Source organism: Cervus elaphus, chromosome 4 (genome assembly GCF_910594005.1).
Source record: "Cervus elaphus chromosome 4, mCerEla1.1, whole genome shotgun sequence".
Classification (NCBI taxonomy): Eukaryota; Metazoa; Chordata; class Mammalia; order Artiodactyla; family Cervidae; genus Cervus; species Cervus elaphus.
Genome location: NC_057818.1, coordinates 52,853,432 through 52,877,048, shown reverse-complemented (window position 1 = coordinate 52,877,048; position 23,617 = coordinate 52,853,432). Strand labels below are relative to the sequence as shown.

The 23,617-nt window shown below is 45.0% G+C and overlaps 1 protein-coding gene and 1 pseudogene across 5 annotated transcripts in view; both read left to right on the top strand.

The window, feature by feature from the left end:
- The window catches only part of CEACAM20 (CEA cell adhesion molecule 20), an 84,650-nt gene that overhangs the window by 12,071 nt on the left and 48,962 nt on the right, over positions 1-23,617 (top strand). The gene's annotated exons all lie outside the window — the stretch shown is intronic.
- LOC122692960 lies at positions 18,594-18,710 on the top strand (annotated as a pseudogene).

Sequence of the window (23,617 nt, the reverse complement as noted above, 5' to 3'; positions counted from 1 at the left end):
TATCAGGTAGAGTCGAAAAGCAAAATTACAGATGTGAAAGTCAAGATGACTGTAAGGAAGCCAGATTTTTGAATAGATGGTTTATGTGAGACTGATAGCTGCTAACTGTGAGCATGGTAGGACGAGATCATGGGGGATTTTGAAAATCTGTGGAGGTTCAAATCATTTTGCTCTACACTTGAAACTAACAAAACATTGTAAATCAACTATACTTTGATTGTTTTTCAAGTGCACATTTTGATGTATTTAATCCGTGTAACCACCACTGGGCTTCCCAGGTGGTGCTGGTGGTAAAGAACCTGCCTGCCAATGCAGGAGACATAAGAAACACAGGTTTGATCCCTAAGTTGGGAAGATCCTCTCGAAGAGAGCATGGCAACCCCCTCCAATATTCTTGCCTGGAGGATCCCTTAGACAGAGGAGCCTGGCGAGCCACTGTCCATAGGGTCACAAAGAGTCAGACATGACTGAAGCGACTTAGCATGCACGCATAACCACCACTATAGTCACGATACAAAACATTTTTGTGACTCCAAAAGATTCCTTTGTGCTTCTTTGCAGTTAATCCCCCCATCCCAGGCAACCACTGATTGGCCTTTTTTAGGGGAAAAAAACTGGATTTGTGTCTCTCAGCATTCTCATCAGGGGAATTACACTGAATGCCTTCTTTTGAGTCCATTCTGAGCAGTCATTTAACTCAGCATGTTTTTGAAATTCAGCCACATGGTTGCTTGTCCCAGTACTTCATTCCTTTTTACTGCTGAGTACAGTTAACCCTTGAATAACACAGTTTTGAGCTGCATGGGTCCACTTACACGCACATTTTTTTCAATAAATACCCAAGAATATATGTGTAGAACATCATGTGCAAGCCTTGATTTGAGGTGGCTATGGACTTCCCTGGTGGCTCAGACGGTAAAGCGTCTGCCTACAATATGGAGACCCAGGTTTGATCCCTGGGTCAGGAAGATCCTCTGGAGAAGGAAATGGCAACCCACTCCAGTACTGTTGGCTGGAAAATCCTATGGATGGAGGAGGGTGGTAGGCTACAGTCCATGGGGTCGCAGAGTCGGAAATGACTGAGCGATTTCACTTCACTTGATCCTTACATAGGCATAAGCTGAATATATTTATATATTTAATATAAAATTAACATGTTAGCTTTCTTAGTGTTTTTATGACTTTGCTTTCAAAGAATTAAATTCCAGTATATCTTTCTCCCTCCCCCTCTTAATTGGAGAAACTGTGTGTCAGCCTATACTTACTTAGATAAGTGATTTTTTAAAAAAAAAAGCGACAAGGTTCCCAATACTGTATTATGAATATGACTGTAATACTTGTATGCCATAAAAAATTTATAGACCCCCTCAACCTAGTTCTTCTGCTCCCTTTCCACCCCATTGGGATGTGGACCAGGATACCACTGCCTTGCATAACTCTGTTGGATATGCTTTGTGAATGGCGCCTCCTGTTGGTGGAGGTGTGTATTTTAAAAGGGGACGTTGGTAGGATAGGTGTCCAGACAGTGGGCCAGGGGAGAACTGGGGGTGGCAAGAGACCAGAGCCCCTCCCCATTTACAGCTCTTGGGAGTCACAGGTAAGCATTCATTGTTGTTGCCTCATGGGAAGTCTGGATTATTGATTAGTGTCAGCCAATAGGTGCCAGTAGAAGCGTTGTGTGGGCCTTCTCGGGGTTGGTCTTAAAGAATTTTTCTAAGCCCTTTGTCCTTTACAGTACTGACTGGAATGTGGATATGATGGCTGGAGCTCCAGCAACCATCTTGGATCACAAGTTATATACTGAAGATGACAGAGCAATAATATTGAAGGAGGCTGGGTACTAATGACTATGAAGCTGCCACATTAGCCCTGGATGCCCTACCTCCAGACTCTGTGTAAAAACAAATTAATCTTCCAACTTGTTTAGGTTATATGATTTGGGGGTTTTCTTTTATGTGCGGTTGAACCTAGTCTTCACAAAAATACTCTCTCATGGAGAAGAAAGTCAGGATACAGCCTGTCAAGGCAAGTGTATCTCTTGAATTTCTTTTGGGACTGCATGACAGGAATCCCACTGGAAGGAAAAAGGAAAATCTGTTGTAAGGGAATTCCAAGATAAAAGTGGGGCTGTGTTTCAAGGACACCCAGACCAGAAGCTCAAAACCTCTGCAGGACTTTTTTTCTCCCTTTCATATCTGCCTCCCTCTGTACCTTGCATTCATTCAGCTTGACTTTTTCCACGGAGTCAAGAACATAGCTCCTTATAGCCCCTAAGCTCTCTTGCATTTTTGGCCACCCAAAGGGAAACACATTCGCTCAGGCTCCCCTGGCTGGGAATCCTGAGTGAGTACAGTGGTGTACTGGAGGGGTGCTGACCTGAGGCCCTGATCATGGGCAGAATCTGAGCTTCCCTGCCTCACAGCCTCCCAAGCCATGCCCACTGCAACTGCTAGTATCTGTCTCCCCAACCTCCCCATTCCTTTTTGTCAGGTGTCCCTTGTCCTGATTGTGCCAACTAGAACAATCCCTGAGTCACTAAAATCTGGTCTTTTTAGATAAACTGAACAATGGGAGGAAATGTTGGTGACATAATATGGACTGGACTGAGAGCGTGATAAAATTGCTTATTCTGAAACCTCTGAGCTCAGCTTCTCAGTAAGATTCAGTGATCTGAATTAAGGGTGGGGACTGCAACCTGGCCTGTGGGTGGCATAACCCAGAGGTTGAGAGCATAGTTATGGAGCCAGCCTGCCTGGGTACAAGTCCTGCCTTCATCATCAGCCAGCTATAAGCCATCAGACAAGCTATTGTTCCTTCTACCCACAGTTTCCCTATCTAAAATGGAATCGTAATGGAATCTACCTCCTAGATTTGTTAGAAGTAACAGTCCTAGGATAGTGCCTGCTGGGTAGTGAGTGGCTCAGTTCAGGAAGCTTCTGGGTCATAACAAAGTATCAACACTTATACAGCCTAACACTATACACAAAAATAAACTCAAAGTGGATTAAAGATCTAAATGTCAGGCAGGACACAATAAAATTCTCAGAGGAAAACGTAGGTAGAACACTACAGCAAGATATTTTTGGACCCACCTACTATAGTAATGAAAATGCAAACAAAAATAAACAAATGGGGCCTAATTAAACTTTAAAACATTTGCATAGGAACGGAAACCATAAACAAAAATACAACCCATGGAATGGGAAAAAATATTTGCAAACAGACAAACAAGGGATTAATCTCCAAAATATACAAACAGCACATGCAGCTCAATATAAAAAACAAACCCCCATCAAAAAATGGATGGAACATCTAAAGAGACATTTCTCCAAAGAATACATACAAATGGCCAACAGGAACATGAAAAGATCCTTAACATCTCTAACTATTAGAGAAACACAAATGAAAACTGCAAGGTGTCACCTCACATGGGAATGGCCATCATCAAAAAAACCTACAAATGGTTAATGTTGGAGAGCTGTGGAGAAGAGGGAACCCTCCTACACTGTTGGTGGAAATATAAATAGGTGCAACCGTTACGGAGAAAAATATGAAGTGTCCTTAACTCCAGCAATCTCACTCTTGGACATATATCTGGAAAAGATGAAAACTCTAATTCAAAAAGATACATGCACACCAGTGTGCATTGCGGCACTATTTACAATAGCCAGGATATGGAAGCAGTCTAAATGTCCACTGACAGAGGAATGGATAAAGAAAATGTGGTACATATATACAATGGAATGTTACTCAGCCATAAAAGAGAATGAAACAATGCCATTTGCAGCAACATGGGTGGACCAGAGATTGTTCTCCTGAGTGAAGTCAAAGACAAATATCATATGATATCACGTATATATGGAATCTTAAAAAGTGATACAATGAACTTATTTACAAAACAGAAATAGAGTCACAGATGTAAAAAGCAATCTTATAGTTACCAGGGGGATAAGAGGGGAGGGATGAATTGGGAGATTGGGCTTGATATATTCACACTAATATATATAAAATAGATAATAAGGACCTACTGTATAGCACAGAGAACTCTATTCTGTAATGACCTTGTGGAAAAAGAATCAAAAAAGAGTGAATATATGTATACATATAACTGACTCACTCTTGCTGTAGAGCAAAAACTAACACAACATTACAAATCAAAAAGCAAAACAAAACAAAATACATGCAGCACTGCATCTGTCTACTAGGTCTGAATCCCAGTCTTTCCACTTGCATTTGGTGGCTGAGGCTTTGAGCAAAGCCCCACTCTGTGTCTCCATTTTCTCCTTTGAGAGGAGAGAGCATTGTGAAGACTGAAGGGGCCAGGATGCGTTACAGTTGGGACAGAATTAGTACTTGCTAGATGTTCATTCTCAGGATTGTTACTGTCTTCAGTCCTTCATAATGGCTGCTGGAGCCAACTCCTACCAGATTGGTTGAGCTGTTAAATATTCAGGAATGCCAGCTCCTTGTGAAGCCATTAGTAGCTTGAAATTGGTGGGAATATGCACTCCACAGAAGCTGACGAGCAGAACAAATCAGGGCTTTTTTCTTTCAGGGGACTAGTTTACTAGCACACACCATGACCGCCATTCCATGTTTCCCGGAAATCCTCCTCTGTTGCCCACCTCCCTTCTGAGAACCAGAACAATCTTTTCAGCTGTTTCTTGTAAGTTACCACATAGGACCCACCAGCCCTTCAAGCCCCACGTGGGAACTCGGCGTTGCCACTTCCACTCTGCCCTGTTCCCAGTACATCCGTGCTCAACCCTCCCATACCTTGCACTCATCCCCAGCACCTCTCTGTCTCATACTACCCGATCCAGTAGGTCATCAAATCCTGTTAGCTCTACCTCCAGAATATCTCCTGAATCTTCCATTGCTTTCCCTGTGGGTCCCCCCGCCTCTGACATCCCAGGCACCCACTGGTCACCTTTCTGTCGCTATAGGTTAGTTTACATTTTCTCATCTTTTATATAAGTGGCCTCACACAGCAGGTACTTTGTTTCCACCTGGCGTCTTTTACTCAGCATGACAGTTTGGAGATTTAAGCATGTTACTGAGTTATCAATAGCTTATTCCTTTTTATGGCTGTACAGTAGTCCATTGTATAGAGTTTGCATCATTTGTTTATCCACTCCTCTACTGACGGACACCTGGATCGAGAAACTAGGAATACCCTGGTCTGGGCCCTGTCCCCCATGGTCTGGGTCATCATAGTCTCCCCTGTCTCCCTGATATTGCCTTCTTGCCCCCACCATCTTTCCCCCACATATAGCCACAGGGATTCCATTAAAACAGAAAGTGTGTCTTTGTTCTGCTCCCTCTCAAGCAGAGTAAATATCAAGTCCTCACCTCACCGACATATTCACACACACACACACACCCCCCCCCCCCCCCCCCCCCAGTTAGCTTTCTGCCCTCCTCTCTCACTACCCCTGCCCACCACACTCATTCTCCTTTGGCCACCCCCGCTCCTGGCTGTTTGTTACCACACCATGCCAGCCATGCTTTGACTCAGGGTAGACTGCTGTCCTCCGCCCAGTCTGCTCCCTCCATCTGGATGCTCCTCCTTTTGTAAGGACACAGTCCTAATGGATGAGGGCCCACCCTGATGACCTCAGCTTGATGAGCGCAAAGACCCTTTTCCCAAAGAAGTTCACATTCACTCCAGGTCCTGGGAATCTGGAACTTCATCTTCTTGGTAGGAACACAGCTTAACCCACAGTAACTGTTTGGTCTCAACTTGAGCTCCCCGTGGAGCCTAAGAGTGCTCCGAGGCCTCACTTTCTTTCCCACAGTAGATCAGCTTTTCTCTCCACCCAACCCTGCCTTCCTCACCACCTCACAAGGCTGGACCTGAGAACTCTGTCTCTTGGCAGACCTCTCACATGCAGCTTCCTATCTCAGAGTCTGTTTCCAGGGACACCAGGCAAAGAAGGATGCAGGGAAGTCTGGTAAAGGACTTGGAAGGGGCCACACATTGTGACCCCAGTCTGAAGCCAGGCCTGTGCCTCAGCCTGCTTCTGTAGCAGGGCGGTGAAGACCTCGTGCTGGATGGCCAGGGTTCAGATTTCAGTCTTGTCACACACTGGCTGTGTGATCTTATAAAACTACTAATACCTTCTTCCTAGGGTTGACATTTTGCTGGTGGCTCAGTGGTGAAGAATCTGCCTACCAATGCAGGAGATTCCGGTTCGATCCCTGGATCAGGAAGTTCCCCTGGAGAAGGAAATGACAGCCCACTCCAGTATTCTTGCCTGGGAAATCCCATGGACAGAAGAACCTGGCAGGTTATAGTCCATGGGGTCGCAAAAGAGACACAACTTAGTGACTAAACAGCAACAGGGTTGATGTAAAAGATTAAGTGAGTTAATCCAGTAAGGCTGTTAAAACGGTGCCCGGCACTCAATAAATGTTTACTTGCATTATCCAGGTTTAGATCGAGCTGGTCTGCAGACAACACCTCCACTTACCCAAAGAAGGCAGGTTCTAGGTTCTGAACTTCTGCTTCTAAATCTTGGGTGACTTCTCTGAATGAGTGGCTTACCTTACATTCAAGCCCTCTGGAATGTATTTGCATCTGAGTTGTAAAATTTTACATTACATTTAGTGGACAATGAAAGCTAAATTTAAATTTTATTTTAGAAAGGAAAGGTGCTTAGGTGAATTGCTTCAAAAGTCCACAAAGTCTTGCCAAGGTAGATAAAATAGAGGTGTATAATATAATGCTGCCCTTTGCAAAAAGCTGCAAATTTGAAAAAAGTTTATTGTAAATGAAAAATTAAATCCAAGTGGCCTTCACATCTTTTAAAAAAAAAAAGTATAACATTTCATTTTGAAATAGTTTAACTCAAAAGAAGTTGCAGAAATAGGAGAAGGGTTCTGCCGGGAGCTGTTATGGGAGGTCCCGCCCGTGACGAGATCATGAAGAAAATACCGGGCAGGCAAGGCCGTCCGGGACCCCATCCATGACGAGGTCATGAGGAAAAAACCTGACAGGCAAGGCCGTCTAGGATAAGGGACCCTCCAGGTTGGCCTCGGCCTCTACCCCACCCTGTATCCTCCCCCCTTTTCTGCTGTTGTTCTTGTTTGCCCTGTTGCAGATTCTTGTGTTGCCTGCCCAGAGCTCTCCTGCTCCTCTTTCACTGGATGAGGACCAACTTAAAACCCTAATTAATAAATCTTCTGGACCCTGGTACCCTATGAAGGGGCCAGAGATGAAGGAAGTGCTTCCATTCAAACATTTTTCTGGCATTCTGGCTTGTTTGATAAATGTGTGATCTCATTGCACAAAATGCTCTTGATTGTTCTAAACATCCTAAGCACAGTACGCTAACAAAAGAAACTATTAAGCATAGGCCCCTTCGCAGGATGAGAAAAGCTCCACAAATATGATAGCCACAAATGTGCCTAATAGAAATTACTTTAGGTAGAGATTAGCTGGCGACTTCTTGCAGGTAGTTTAACTTTTAGACTAAGAGCCTGTTTTGTGCCATATCTGCTGTTTCTGCAGTCCTTTGCATTTCTGTTCTGTAAAAATGTAATCCTATCTAGTTCCCATTAAGATGAGCTTATTAGAAAGAAAATAGATTAAGAAAAACGGGGTTGGCTACTGAAGTTGCTTAAGTCCCACCAGGTGCAAGCCATAAAATGTTAGCAGGCCTGAAGGCCAAATGATAAGAAAGACTCTTGTGAATGAAAAAGTATGTGGGTGACATCCTGTTTCTGTTGAAGGTCAAGTTGCTGTAATGTTTTGAGATGCCCTGTGTGTAAGCAATATGCACTTCCCCCAAAGATGTTGTTAAGGGTATAAAGGGGCCGTGCAAAAATAAACTTCAGACTTAGCCCCGAGCTTTGTCTCACTCTCTCTCTCATTCGCCGACGCCGTTCATCCTGAGGGTTCCCCTGGATCCTGCTGGGGCTGGACCCCGGCAGGGTTCCTGTGTGCACCGTTCACTTACGGAGATGTTTTTACTCACAATACTACTGATACCAAATGTGTGGTTTTCTTTTCTCATACTGTCTCTGAGTTTCTAATGCCAGCTAGCGTCCTGCAGTTCAGTATGAAAACTGCCCAGAGTCAGTCAGACTCCACAGGTTAGGGGCTCAGCCCAAAAGAATGCCCTCACTTCAGATGCCAGTAGCAAGCATTGGGTCCCCAAGTTACCTGAACTTCACTCAGACTTGGCTACAAGGTTGGAGGTTTCCACAGCCCCCTCCCTTTCAGGTTCAGTCATTTGCCAGAACAGCTTATAAAACTCAGAGAGGCACTTAACTTGCATTTTGTGATTTATTATTGGTATTTTATGGCTGAACCTCGTGGCATGTGGGATCTTTGTTCCCTGACCAGGGATCGAACCCATGCCCCCTGCACTGGAAGCATGGAATCTTAACCACTGGACTGCCAGGGCTGTCCCTCTGTTTTGTTTTGTTTTGTTTTTTTTATAAAGGATGCAACTCAGAAACAGCCAAATAGAAGAGATGCATAAGGCTAGGTATGGGGTATGTGTCTTCTCTGGGAGCACCACCCTCCTAGAAACTTCATGTCTTTTCCAACCCAGAAGCTCTCTGAATCCTGTCACTTAGGGTTTTTATGGACGTTTCATCACACAGGCATGATTGATTACACCATTGGCCACTGGTGATTCATTCAACTTCTAACCCCTGTCCCTTCCCCAGAGGTCCAAGGTGGGATGAGGGTTAGGGTTAGGGTAAGGGTTAGTTTAGGGTTGGGGTTAGAAAGTTTGACCCCTCTAATCAGGCCTTGGTCTTTCTGGTGACCAGCCCCTATCCTGATGCTTTCTAGGGACCCCCAATGACCAATCACCTCATTTGCCTACACAGAACACTCTCGCTTTGAAGATTTCAAGGGTTTTAGGAACTGTGTGCCAGGAGCTGGGGTCAAAGACCAAATATTAATTTCTATTGTATCACACCCAGCTTTCCCTCAAGGTTCATATTTTACATAACAATAGTACCTTGTCAAAATCAGGAAATTGATATTGGCAGCACTGTTAATTCAGTATCCCATTGTTTTTTTAAAGAGCCTAGAAAAACGAAAGAATGAAAAAAAACCTTTCAAGAGGGTGTGAGTTATAGGTAAACTATGCAGAGTGGGTTGGATCTTTAGGAAACCATCTGCCAGATGCCTGTTTTCGGCAAATTCCCCAGCCAGCAGTTGCAGGCTGCTAGACTGGAGTGTGAAGCGCCAGGTGGATGCAGTGCCTGATGGTGAAGTGCCAGAGCCCTGGGTCCAGCCAGTCTGTCTGCTGTGAAGTGATTATGATACGATTTCAGATCCACTTGTTTATGACAAAAACGAAGTTGTTTTTAAGAGTGAAGTTGTTTTCAAGGATAAAGGTACTATTTTGAGGTAAAAGTGAAATCGGATGTCAGGATGTCATCTTCCACATCTGTGGTTGCTGATTAGCACTTAGTGGCTCAGCTGCTCGGAGACCCCATTGGGGGTTTGTCAATAAGAACAGGTGAAAAGGCAACTATGGGCATCAGGTGTTTAGAGCATAAATGTGCAGAATTTACGAGGACCATCCAAGAGTGTCCCGTCTGGACAAAACTATCTTTTGCTGATCTAAATAAATCTCTCTGTGGAATCTAAGAAAAAAAAAAAGGGGGGGGGTGTGGGTACAAATGACCTTACAAAACAGAAGTAAAGAGTCATGGATATAGAAAACAAACATGGTTACCAGGGGATAAAGAGGAGAGGGATAAATTGGGAGACTGGGATTGACATATACACGCTACTATATATAAAATAAAAAACTGATAAGAACCTGGTGTTTGGCACAGGGAACTCTACTCAATACTCTGTAATGGCCTATATGGTGTGGTGGTTGTTTAGTCGCTAAGTTATGTCCAACTCTGTTGACACCCCGTGGACTGCAGCACTCCAGGCTCCTCCTCCTTCACCATCTCCCAGAGTTTGCTCAAATTCATGTCCATTGAGTCAATGATGCTATCTAACCATCTCATCCTCTGCCACCCCCTTCTCCTTTTGCCTTCAATCTTTCCGAGCATCGGGGTCTTTTTCAACAAGTTGGTTCTTCGCATCAGGTGGTCAAAGTATTGGAGCTTCAGCTTCAGCATCAGTCCTTCCAATGAATGTTCAGGGTTGATTTCCTTTAGGATTTACTGGTTTGATTTCCTTGCAGTATATGGGAAAAGAATCTACAAAGAGTGGATATGTGGATGTGTATAACTGACTCACTTTTCTGTACACCTGAAACCAATCAACTGTACTCCACATTTTAAAAAGAGAAAAAGCAAAAATAACTCTCTGAAGACCTTGAGTCTTTAGCTTCTGCCACTGCAAAGGCGACTCTTTTCCCCTCAGGGGCAAAAAGCAGTCAGCAGCCTAGAGAAAGATCATCCTGCCAGCCAACACCTACATTTTCCCCTAGCAACGTGCTCTATCAATGAAAGGACTTTTGTTTTCCCTGGTTGGTAGCTGGACATCATCTCATGGTTGGTTAAGCAGCCTCTCTCAAGAACCAACTTGTATAAGGGTACAGCTCAGCTAAATTTGGGCTATATTTCTTTCGTCTTCCCTTGCCTGGAACAATAGTGTAGTTCATCTGTCACTGATTTGCAGAAAAGTGAAAGTGTTAGTCATTCAGTCATGTCTGACTTTTTGTGACCCCACGGACTGTGACCCACCAGGCTCCTCTGTCCACGGGATTTCCCAGGCAAGAGTACTGGCATACGTTGCCATTCCCTTCTCCAGGGGATCTTCCCCACCCAGGGATCGAACCCAAGCCTCCTGCATTGTAGGCAGAGTCTTTACCGTCTGAGCCATCTTTCTTTATTGACTTCTTAAGGGACATTATCTTGTATGCTGCTGGCTTGTGAAATTATTAAAATTCCCACAGTGAGCCTGTTAGATAAAATATTTGACAAAGACCATCTCAGTCTTTAAGCTCAATTTGCCCCAAACAAAACACTGTCCCACTCCTACTTGCTTCTGAGAAAGAGAACATTTTGTCCCCGAACCGAAACTGAAGCCCACCATGTTCTGCATCTCTACTCACTAGAGAAATGTACAGATCACTAATCGTGGAGCCCCTTTGCTGGGCAGACCCCCCACCTGACCCTTTGGAGATGGACTGTTGGTGCCTGGCTGCTAATTGGCTTCTGCTAGGGGATCAACTCTATGGCCTCAGGTGGACTGGCTTCGCTTCTCAGAAGTTGCTTATTATTTCCAATTAATGTCTCCTGCCTAAAGATGTCCTCCCACATCTAATGCTACGCTGATGAGAATGTGGTGCTTTGACATCCTGGGGAAATAAACAAGACTATGCCTGGCTGCTCTGCTCTCTGCCTGCCCACCTCACCGGGCTCACTCTATCTGCTGGTCCCCCAACCCCAACCCCGGCCTCCCACCACCCCCCGCCTCCTGCAACCCCACTGTTGGTGATAAATCAACTTTGACACATGCTCAAGACTCATTTGAGAAATTTATGTATAGCTTTTCCCACGTGGGAGTCTGGGATGGATTAGAAGCCCTGGGGTGGGCGAAGGAGGGGGTTCTGAGTGCCCCCCTCTTAGTGCCCACACTGCAGTCTGGGAAGTATTAGACTCCAGGCTCTGGAGCCAGATAGGTATGGTTTGCTGCTGCTTCAGTCATGATGTTGTAGGAAGGGGGACCCCTTCCAGGGCCCGAAACTGGACTCTCGTCTAACACTCGGAAATGAATTGTCCGAAGAGACACATGTGCTGACAAAGCAAGAGATTTTATTGGGAAAGGGCGCCCGGGTGGAGAGCAGTAGGGTAGGGGAACCCAGGAGAGCTGCTCTGCCGGGTGGCTCACAGTCTCGGGTTTTATGGTGATGGGATTAGTTTCTGGGTGGTCTTTGACCAATCAATCTAATTCAGAGTCTTTCCCGGTGGCGCACGCATCACTCAGCCAAGATGGATGCTAGCGAGAGGATTTCTGGGAAGTGGACGTGTTGCAGGAAGGGGGACCCCTTCCAGGGCCCGAAACTGGGCTCTTGTCTAACACTCGGAAATGAATTGTCTGAGGAGACACATGCTGACAAAGCAAGAGATTTTATTGGGAAAGGGCACCCGGGTGGAGAGCAGTAGGTAAGGGAACCCAGGAGAACTGCTCTGCTGCGTGGCTCGCAGTCTTGGGTTTCATGGTGATGGGATTAGTTTCCAGGTAATCTTTGGCCAATCACTCTAATTCAGAGTCTTTCCTGGTGGCGCACACATCGCTCAGCCAAGATGGATGCTAGCGAGAGGGATTCTGGGAAGTGGACAGACACACGGTGTCTCCTTTTGACCTTTCCCAAACTCTTCTGGTTGGTGGTGGCTTATTAGTTCTGTATTCCTTATCAGGATCTCCCGTCATAAAACAACTCATGCAAATGGTGCCTGGCCAGGGTGGGCAGTTTCAATCAGTGTGCTTCCCCTAACAATGACTTAGAACAAGAGACTTATATTGCTGAGCCTCAGTTTCCTCCTCTGTGAAATGGGTATTGAATAGTACTTATCTGTGAATCTGTAAAATTGCTTTTGTTAATTGACTTCCAAGGACAAAATGTGGAGAAGCATCATTCTCTAAAAGACTCTCAGAGACTTGGATATTTGAAATCAAATTAATGAGAATGGGACATTCCACTTTTGCCTGAGGGGTCCAAATAACTGACCTGGAGACATAACCTCCAGCCCCAGCCCAGGTTCAGAGCTTCAGATAAGGGGTCTCCAGGCTCAGTGTTACATATTGAGCTTAATTTCATAGCTTCCAAGGAAACGGGACACTGAGTTCTTTTTGCAGTCCAGGCCTTATTGATCCGCTTGCTCACAGCCCTGCTTTTCTTTGTCAGTCAATACACCAAGTCAGGAATTCCCTGGCAGTCCAGTGGTTAGGACTGCAGCTCTCACTGCTTAAGGTAGTTCCCCTGGTTGGGGAACTAAGATCCCACAAGCTGCTTGGCATGGCAAAAAAAAAAAGTATCATTTAAATTTCACCCACACACTACCCTTCCCCACATTTCATATAACCCTAGGTCTTCTGCTGGGGGAGAGAGCGCAGGGGATTTGGAAGTCCTATGCTGCAACATGAATAAATTTGAGTTGTCAAACTGTGGGAAATATTCCCAGTGTCCTTATCAGATAAATTTGATCATGCCTCATAATTTCGCTGCCAGGGCTGAAAGAGCTAATGCAGAGAAAGTGTGTAACAGATTTCTTGGCTCATGAATGGTTTTAACCGCATTTTACAAGTTTTCTGTATTATGATGCATCTGGGGCCTTGCTGACCCTTGACAGCCTACAGAGTTGGCTGATTCCTGCTGCTGCTGCTAAGTCACTTCAGTTGTGTCCGACTCTGTGCAACCGCATAGATGTCAGCCCACCAGGCTCCCCCGCCCCTGGAAGGCTGATTCCTAGAGATAGCAAAAGGCTTGCCTGCCAGCAGGCCTTTCATATGCAAATTAACCAACCCAGAACTCGTGTCCCCAGCCGCTTGCTCTTTCCGGAACGCTCCTGTTTGGGCCCAATATTGCCCTTCCTTCATTACCCAAGGGCCAAGTATCAACCAACTAGGGACAGCCCCTTATGCCTCAGGGCCCACTGAAATGATTCAAACAAGCCAATTTTAAGCTGACTTAACCCTGCTTCCCCGGTTCCCTCCTGTATAAACCACAATAAAGGCTCTCACCCACCTCCCCACCCAGGCCTGAGACCAGCCTCAGTGTTCTCTCATGGGGCCTTTCATGGCTTGGCTTATCCACCTCATCTTGGGACCTGTGAGTCATCACCTATCTTTCCATTGGCAGTTGACTCCTGATCTCTTGGCCTCACCACGCCTGAATAGAAATAAAATCTACATTCTAAAACGTCCCACTTGTGCTCACGAACCCATCAGTCAGCCCCGACTCCAGTCCGGCCCAGGACTAGCTTGTTCACATCTGCCCGCCGACACAAACGACAAAGCCAGCAACTGTACCAAAGGGCATCCTCTGGTCACTTGCAGAGGGAAGCAGCTAGATTCCCAGAGGAGGAAGAAGAAGGCCAGGCAGGACCCTCTTGCTGATCCTTGCAGAACTGCCTGAGCCGAGTCTCCCAGGAGCCCCCTGGAGCCAGCTGTGTCTGCTTCCGCCTTTTCCTGGAGGTTCATTCTAGGGTGAGCTTCAGGGCTGGCCATCTCTACAAGTTGAGCGGCAACTGTTGTGTGTTATCTGCATTTTCAGCTAGGAGAGAGGCCTGGAGAGCTTTCTGCTGATTCTCCAAGGAATCTTTAATCCTCCCTAGAAGGATTATGATGAGAACAATTTCATTTCAAACCTGCCCCAGTGATGTGGTCCGAGAAACATGCTGATAGTTGCTTTTGGGGAGGAGGGTGGGTGGGGGATGAGGGGAATCAAGGGCAGCATCTGTCCCTGGCAGGCTCTAGCTCATGCTTACGTGGGCGTCATCCTTTGTGAGAATTTGACCTGTTTATGTCCTGCATATTTCTCTTCTAAATGCATGAGAAAATTTTTGGAGTGCTGTAAAACTGATGTGGCAAAATGTTATAATCATTTATGAAATTGACGTAAAGGAATGTAGATGTTCGTTGTGCTGCTCTGACCTAATTAAAATTAGAAATTAGGTAATTTAATTCATAATTAAATCAATTCGTAAAATTTAATTCCTAATTAAAAATTAGGTAGAGGGCTTTCCTGGTGGCTCAGAGGTAAAGAACCTGACAATGCAAGAGACACGGGTAATCCCTGATCCAGGAGGATCCCACAGGCTGCAGAGCAACTAAGCCTGTGCGGCACAGCTGTTGATCCTGTGTTCTGGAGCCCAGGAGCTGCGACTGTTAAGCCCATGGACTGCAGCTATGGAAGCCGGAGTGCCTTAAAGCCTGTCCTCCACAACAAGAGAAGCCACTGCAATGAGAAGCCTGTGCACTGCAACTAGAGAGCAGCCCCGGCTTACCTCACCGAAACTAGAGAAAGCCCACACAGCAATAAAGACCCAGCACCGCCAAAAATAAATAAATGAGCTATTTTTTAAATGAGGTAGAATTACAAAGAAACGAACACATACAGTGAAACTAAAGGCAAATAAAACTTTCCCAAAGAAGCAGGCCAGAGTTAGACCATCTTCTCTGTTCTCTCCCCTTGTCTGTCTTGCTTTAGGTTAATTAACAAAACTTCCATCTTCCCCTTTCAGGAAATCATTAAACCTGCCACCTTCCCCAACCGTCACCACCTGCAGTCTCCCAAAAGTCTCCTGGCCCTGCCCAGGCTTGGAGCTTCAATATTTTCTAGGGAGAAAAAAACACCAGTCTTAGATCTCAAGTCCAAGATGTCAGCTCTGCCACTTTCTAGGTGTATTTATTATATATTGCTGTGTAAACAAATTGCCCCCAAAGGTGGTGGTTGTTCAGTCGCTAAGTCCTGTCCGACTCTGCGACCCCATGAACTACAGCATGCCAGGCTTCCCAAAGATATGTGTGTCTGTGTGTGTGTGTGTGAGCTTAGTCACTCAGTCATGTCCAACTCTTTGTGACCCCATGGACTGCAGTCCGCCAGGCTCCTCTGTCCATGGGATTCTCCAGGCTAGAATACTGGAGTGGGTTGCCATTTCCTCCTCCAGGGGATCTTCCCAACCCAGGGATGGAACCCAGGTCTCCCGCATTGCAGGCAGATTCTTTACCGTCTGAGCCACCAGGGAAGCCCAAACATAGTGGCTTAAATAAGAAGCAGTGATATCAGCCCTGTGGGAGTGGCATGCCTAGTTGCACCTGTGTGAGGGGTCCTAAACCAGAACCACCCCACAGAGCCCTTCCTCCATTCCTGACCCATAGAAAGTGGGAGAGAAAATAACGTGATTGTTTCAAGCTGCTTGATGTTGGGGTAATTTATTTTGCAGCAATAGTAACTGGGGCACTAATCCAGGATGCCTTAAAGAAAACAGGAAGGGGGAAGGGAGGGTATGCTAGGGGACAGCACATGTTGTGAGAGGGCTCAGCCAGGTCTCAGAAGAGAAAGGAAAAAGAAAGAGACAATGTCAGAGCAGCATCAGTGCCCCGCACTACCTCACCTCTGTGCATCTCTGTCCATCTTTCTCCTCCTCTCCTGCAGCTCTGCTTTCCCTGTCTCTCAGGGCCTGGCATGGAGAAAGCAGGCTTCCTCCAGCTCCGTTTTTTTTTTTTTTTTTTTCAACTCAGTTTAATTTTATTTGGCCGAACCATGGGATCTTAATCGCCCAACCAGGAATGGAACCCATACCCCCTGCAGTGGCAGCATGGAGTCTTAACCACTGGACCACCAGGGAAGTCCCCAGCTCCCATTTCATAACTTCTCTTTGACAGGCTGAGCCAGAATCTCTTGGTCTTAGTCCCAAATTCCCTGGGAAAGAGATTTTTGTCAGCCAGTGCCAGTCAGGTGTCCAGACTGGGATTCTGAAGTTGCACAGGTGTGCTTGCCCCTGCCCCAAGGTGGCATCTGGCCCCTCCTCTCCCTGCCAGGTTGGACATCTGGTCCAAAGCTGGAGGTAGAGGCAACGGGTGAGTTTGGGGTCCCCAGAAGCAGTTCCTGTGACCAGGATTCAAGGTCATGTGGTCGATTTGGCTGCAGGATCCCTGGAAGCACCTGTAGAGGGTGGGGACATGGGAGGAAAGGGAGGCAACCCTAGGGATACTGATGAGCAGGTGACTGCTGGGGACCTCTGAAAACCATAGCGTGACATCCCCTCATTGGGAACATCCCCTTGTTCCCCTCTTTGGGAACAAGGCTGTTGTTATGGACCAAATCTTGCTCCCTGACCCTGAAATTCATGTGTTGAAGCCCTCACCCTAAGGTGACTGTATTTGGAGATGGGGCCTCTTTACAGGTTTCTTCTTTCACCCTTTGTTATGAATAAGTAACTAGTGGGGAGGTGCTTTGAGACTATATAAATCTGTTCCTTATCACACATTTGCTTTTTGAGTGAATTAATTTATTTAAATCAGTATTTATGTATCAGTATGGACATGTGGCTTCCTGTTGATCCCTTACATTATAATCTGTTATCATGTATTATGGGTTGAGTTGTATACCCCCCCCCCAACTTAAAATCTATTGAAGTCCTAACTCCCCAGGACTTCAGAATGTGCCCTTGTTTGAAAATAGGGTCATTAGTTAAGATAAGGTCAGACTGAAGTAGGGTGATCCCTACTCCAACATGACTGGTGTCCTTTTAAAGAGGGGAAATTTGGACAACGACCCGTGGGGAGAATGCCATGTAAAAATGAAAACAGAGATCAGGGTGATGCTTCTACAAGCCAAAGAAAGCAAAGAGTGCAGCAAACCACCAGAAGCAGAGAGTGAGGCAGGGGACAGATGTTCCCTCAGAGCCTCAGAAGGAGCCAGCGCTGCCAACACCTGGATCTTGGACTCCAGGCCTGTGAGACAAATTCGTTTCTGTTGTTTGAGCCACTCTATGGCACTTGGTTACATCAGCTGTGGAAATCAAACAAGTTACTATGATTTATTCTGATGTCCCAATTATCCCTTTTTAGGCCAGAGGACGTCAGGTGACTTCTGCAGCCTCTCGACATGACCCCATCCTTCCTTGTGCACGTCTTGACTTTCCGGCATAACAAGATGTCTCAGACTCACCTTGAACTTTTGCTGCCCTGGCTCTCCCTGGTGGCTCAGATGGTGAAGAATCTGCCTGCAATGCAGGAGACCCAAGTTTGATTCCTGGGTTGGGAAGAGCCCCTGGAGAAGGGAATGGCTAACGCACTCTAGTATTCTTGCCTGGAGAATTCCATGGACTGATGCGGTCGCAAAGAGTCAGACATGACTGAGCGACTAACACACACACACAGTCCCCTCAAAATGAGCCCATTCTACAAAGAGCCCTGGTTCTTGTTAGTGGTTAATGGTACTTCGAGGCCAATATCTGTGTGCTCCATACCGTTCAGTGCACACACACGTTTACGTCTACCTGTATCTCTTGACGACCGATGGAGAACCTCGAGTTCACACTGACGCCTAATTCCAGCCTAGAGCCACAGTGTCATGCTGGCTTCCTCCCTTCCTGCTTCAGACCTCACCACTTTGACAGTGAGAACCCCGCTCCTGTAATCGTGGATTCACTTGCTTATGTGATGGACCCTGTTGCATGTTATGGGTGGCCTTCTCCCATGCCTACTCCCTGCCTCCATGTCTCCTTCACACTGGGCAGACTCTGACTCCCTTCTCTGGGCCAGACGGCCCTCCCGCAGCCCCTGCCTACTAACTCTGTCCCACCTAATGGCTTTTGTCCCAGAGTGTTCAGGGAGAGGCAGGAAATGACCACTGTGGAATCACCATGTCTATCAAGTGGAGTATCAGGACTCCAGGGGCACAAGCTGACCCGATGTCTGTTTTTTTTTCCCTTCCTTGTTCCTGTGGACAGCTATGAGGACAATTCCTCCATGCCCTTTGGACACAATATCAGGCAAAATGCAAATGTTTCAGATCCTCTTCAGTAATAAAAGACTCTGAAACTGCCTTTTGTCCCAAGAGCTATCTCGGTTCAGTAATAAAATTATGCAGCACTGTTTCATCATGACAGCTCAGAACATTACCAAGATTCTTGCTTCCCCAAGGCGGCTTCAGACGGGGAAGCTGAGGACAGAAAAAGGGTAGGACTGCTGTGCAATGGCTGCAGATAGCAGCCACCTCAGTCGTGTCCGCAGCCGGTTGCTCTAAGGGACCTTGGAGACAGCACTTTCCAGTGGACATTCATGACTGGCCTGCTGTCCCCAGTCTAGGCTCTAGACGGGTATGTGCAGTCCCTTTGGAAGGCCCCAGGGCGTAGTGGCCAGTGTCCACATTGGGCAAGTCATAATGTCTGTCCGCACCAAGCTGCAGAACAAGGAGCATGTGATTGAGGCTTCTCCACAGGGCCAAGTTCAAGTTCCCTGGCTGCCAGAAGATCCAAGAAGTGAGGATTTACTAAGTTTAAGGCGGATGAATTTGAAAACATGGTAGCAGAAAAGCGGCTCATCCGAGATGGCTAGGGGTTAAATACATCCCTAATCGTGGCCCTCTGGACAAATAGCAGATCATGTGCTCATGAGAGCCTTGGTGCTGTCCCCTCCTTACACATGCTCACTAATAAATCCTACTTCCCTGTCAGAAAAAAAGAACAAAAAGAATGGAATATTCTCCTCTATTTTCTCTGCTTGGGATTCTGACCCCCTCTCTCCTCGCTCCCTCACTCCCTTTAGAGCTGGGCCCTGGCATGCATTCTCACAGCGTGCATGCTCAGCCGTATCCTACTCTCTGGGACCCTATGGACTGTAGCCCTCCAGGCTTCTCTGTCCACGGGCTTTCCCAGGCAAGAATACTGGGGTGGGTTGCCATTTCCTCCTCCAGGGGATCTTCCTGACCCAGGGATGGAGCCCGATTCTCCTGCATTGCAGGTGGATTTTTTACTGGAAAGTTCTGGATGGCTGGGCCCAAGTGGGACAGGCTCTAGCACTACTGTTCTCCCCTCAGGGGGGCACTGGAGCTGCACCCAGTCACCCAGCATCAGAACTCATGTGCCTGCCTCCACGTTATAATCACAATGATAAAGAACGTGCTAGGTACTGTTCCGAGCACACTCCATGTGTGCCTTGGGCTGGGTGCTCTGGAAAGCTGACATCAAGGCTGAGTCAGCAGTGCAAGAGGTTTGGTAGGAAGACACACCTGTGACAGGAGAGAAGCAAGGGACACAGACCATGTGCTGACTTGACAAAGTCCCAGCCCCCTGGGGAGGAGCTCTGGAGCCAAGACAGCCCCTTGGAGAAGTCTTGCGCAGGGCAGAAATATGCAGGCTCCAGTGGCTCCACGAAGTTCAATCACTGAGGATGACCATCCCCCAAATAGCGTAAGCGCAGTTTGAACCTCAGACACAGCCTTCACACAGAGACTTGGGCATGAATGTCCACAGCAGTGTCTGTCTGTTCATGCATTATTCATGACAGCCTCAACTGGAAATCATCCAAATGTCCATCACCAGATGAACAGAGAAACAAAATGTGGGCCATCCACACAGTGGAGACCTCTTGGCAAGAAAACAGAATGAGCTCTTTTGTTTTAAAGAAATGTTTTTTTTTTTTACTTTTTTTAAAAAAATTAGTTGGAGGCTAATTACTTCACAACATTTCAGTGGGTTTTGTCATACATTGATATGAATCAGCCATAGATTTACACGTATTCCCCATCCCAATCCCCCCTCCCACCTCCCTCTCCACCCGATTCCTCTGGGTCTTCCCAGTGCACCAGGCCCGAGTACTTGTCTCATGCATCCCACCTGGGCTGGTGATCTGTTTCACCATAGATAGTATACATGCTGTTCTTTTGAAATATCCCACCCTCACCTTCTCCCACAGAGTTCAAAAGTCTGTTCTGTATTTCTGTGTCTCTTTTTCTGTTTTGCATATAGGGTTATCGTTACCATCTTTCTAAATTCCATATATATGTGTTAGTATGCTGTAATGTTATTTATCTTTCTGGCTTACTTCACTCTGTATAAGGGGCTCCAGTTTCATCCATCTCATTAGGACTGATTCAAATGAATTCTTTTTAACGGCTGAGTAATATTCCATGGTGTATATGTACCACAGCTTCCTTATCCATTCATCTGCTGATGGGCATCTAGGTTGCTTCCATGTCCTGGCTATTATAAACAGTGCTGCGATGAACATTGGGGTGCACGTGTCTCTTTCAGATCTGGTTTCCTCAGTGTGTATGCCCAGAAGTGGGATTGCTGGGTCATATGGCAGTTCTATTTCCAGTTTTTTAAGAAATCGCCACACTGTTTTCCATAGCGGCTGTACTAGTTTGCATTCCCACCAACAGTGTAAGAGGGTTCCCTTTTCTCCACACCCTCTCCAGCATTTATTGCTTGTAGACTTTTGGATAGCAGCCATCCTGACTGGCGTGTAATGGTACCTCATTGTGGTTTTGATTTGCATTTCTCTAATAATGAGTGATGTTGAGCATCTTTTCATGTGTTTGTTAGCCATCTGTATGTCTTCTTTGGAGAAATGTCTGTTTAGTTCTTTGGCCCATTTTTTGATTGGGTCATTTATTTTTCTGGAATTGAGCTGCAGGAGTTGCTTGTATACTTTTGAGATTAATCCTTTGTCTGTTTCTTCATTTGCTATTATTTTCTCCCAATCTGAGGGCTGTCTTTTCACCTTACTTATAGTTTCCTTTGTAGTGCAAAAGCTTTTAAGTTTCATTAGGTCCCATTTGTTTAGTTTTGCTTTTATTTCCAATATTCTGGGAGGTGGGTCATAGAGGATCTTGCTGTGATTTATGTCGGAGAGTGTTTTGCCTATGTTCTCCTCTAGGAGTTTTATACTTTCTGGTCTTACATTTAGATCTTTAATCCATTTTGAGTTTATTTTTGTGTATGGTGTTAGAAAGTGTTCTAGTTTCATTCTTTTACAAGTGGTTGACCAGTTTTCCCAGCACCACTTGTTAAAGAGGTTGTCTTTTTTCCATTGTATATCCTTGCCTCCTTTGTCAAAGATAAGGTGTCCATAGGTTCGTGGATTTATCTCTGGGCTTTCTATTCTGTTCCATTGATCTATATTTCTGTCTTTGTGCCAGTACCATACTGTCTTGATGACTGTGGCTTTGTAGTATAGTCTGAAGTCAGGCAGGTTGATTCCTCCAGTTCCATTCTTCTTTCTCAAGATTACTTTGGGTATTTGAGGTTTTTTGTATTTCCATACAAATTGTGAAATTCTTTGTTCTAGTTCTGTGAAAAATACCGTTGGTAGCTTGATAGGGGTTGCATTGAATCTATAGATTGCTTTGGGTAGAATAGCCATTTTGACAATATTGATTCTTCCAATCCATGAACACGGTATGTTTCTCCATCTGTTTGTGTCCTCTTTGATTTCTTTCATCAGTGTTTTATAGTTTTCTGTGTATAGGTCTTTTGTTTCTTTAGGTAGATATACTCCTAAGTATTTTATTCTTTTTGTTGCAATGGTGAATGGTATTGTTTCCTTAATTTCTCTTTCTGTTTTTTCATTGTTAGTATATAGGAATGCAAGGGATTTCTGTGTGTTAATTTTATATCCTGCAACTTTACTATATTCATTGATTAGCTCTAGTAATATTCTGGTAGAGTCTTTAGGGTTTTCTATGTAGAGGATCATGTCATCTGCGAACAGTGAGAGTTTCACTTCTTCTTTTCCTATCTGGATTCCTTTTACTTTTTTTTCTGCTCTGATTGCTGTGGCCAAAACTTCCAACACTATGTTGAATAGTAGTGGTGAGAGTGGGCACCCTTGTCTTGTTCCTGATTTCAGGGGAAATGCTTTCAATTTTTCACCATTGAGGGTGATGCTTGCTGTGGGTTTGTCATATATAGCTTTTATTATGTTGAGGTATGTTCCTTCTATTCCTGCTTTTTGGAGAGTTTTAATCATAAATGAGTGTTGAATTTTGTCAAAGGCTTTCTCTGCATCTATTGAGATAATCATATGGTTTTTATCTTTCAATTTGTTAATGTGGTGTATTACATTGATTGATTTGTGGATATTAAAGAATCCTTGCATTCCTGGGATAAAGCCCACTTGGTCATGGTGTATGATTTTTTTAATATGTTGTTGGATTCTGTTTGCTAGAATTTTGTTAAGGATTTTTGCATCTATGTTCATCAGTGATATTGGCCTGTAGTTTTCTTTTTTTGTGGCATCTTTGTCTGGTTTTGGAATTAGGGTGATGGTGGCCTCATAGAATGAGTTTGGAAGCTTACCTTCATCTGCAATTTTCTGGAAGAGTTTGAGTAAGATAGGTGTTAGCTCTTCTCTAAATTTTTGGTAGAATTCAGCTGTGAAGCCATCTGGTCCTGGGCTTTTGTTTGCTGGAAGATTTTTGATTACAGTTTCGATTTCCATGCTTGTGATGGGTCTGTTAAGATCTTCTATTTCTTCCTGGTTCAGTTTTGGAAAGTTATACTTTTCTAAGAATTTGTCCATTTCATCCAAGTTGTCCATTTTATTGGCATAGAGCTGCTGGTAGTAGTCTCTTATGATCCTTTGTATTTCAGTGTTGTCTGTTGTGATCTCTCCATTTTCATTTCTAATCTTGTTAATTTGGTTCTTCTCTCTTTGTTTCTTAATGAGTCTTGCTAATGGTTTGTCAATTTTGTTTATTTTTTCAAAAAACCAGCTTTTAGCTTTGTTGATTTTTGCTATGGTCTCTTTAGTTTCTATTGCATTTATTTCTGCCCTGATTTTTAAGATTTCTTTCCTTCTGCTAACCCTGGGGTTCTTCATTTCTTCCTTCTCTAATTGCTTTAGGTGTAGAGTTAGGTTATTTATTTGGCTTTTTTCTTGTTTCTTGAGGTAAGCCTGTAATGCTATGAACCTTCCCCTTAGCACTGCTTTTACAGTGTCCCATAGGTTTTGGGTTGTTGTGTTTTCATTTTCATTCATTTCTATACATATTTTGATTTCTTTTTTGATTTCTTCTATGATTTGTTGGTTATTCAGAAGCGTGTTATTTAGCCTCCATATGTTTGAATTTTTAACAATTTTTTTCCTGTAATTGAGATCTAATCTTACTGCACTGTGGTCAGAAAAGATGACTGGAATGATTTCAATTCTTTTTAATTTTCCAAG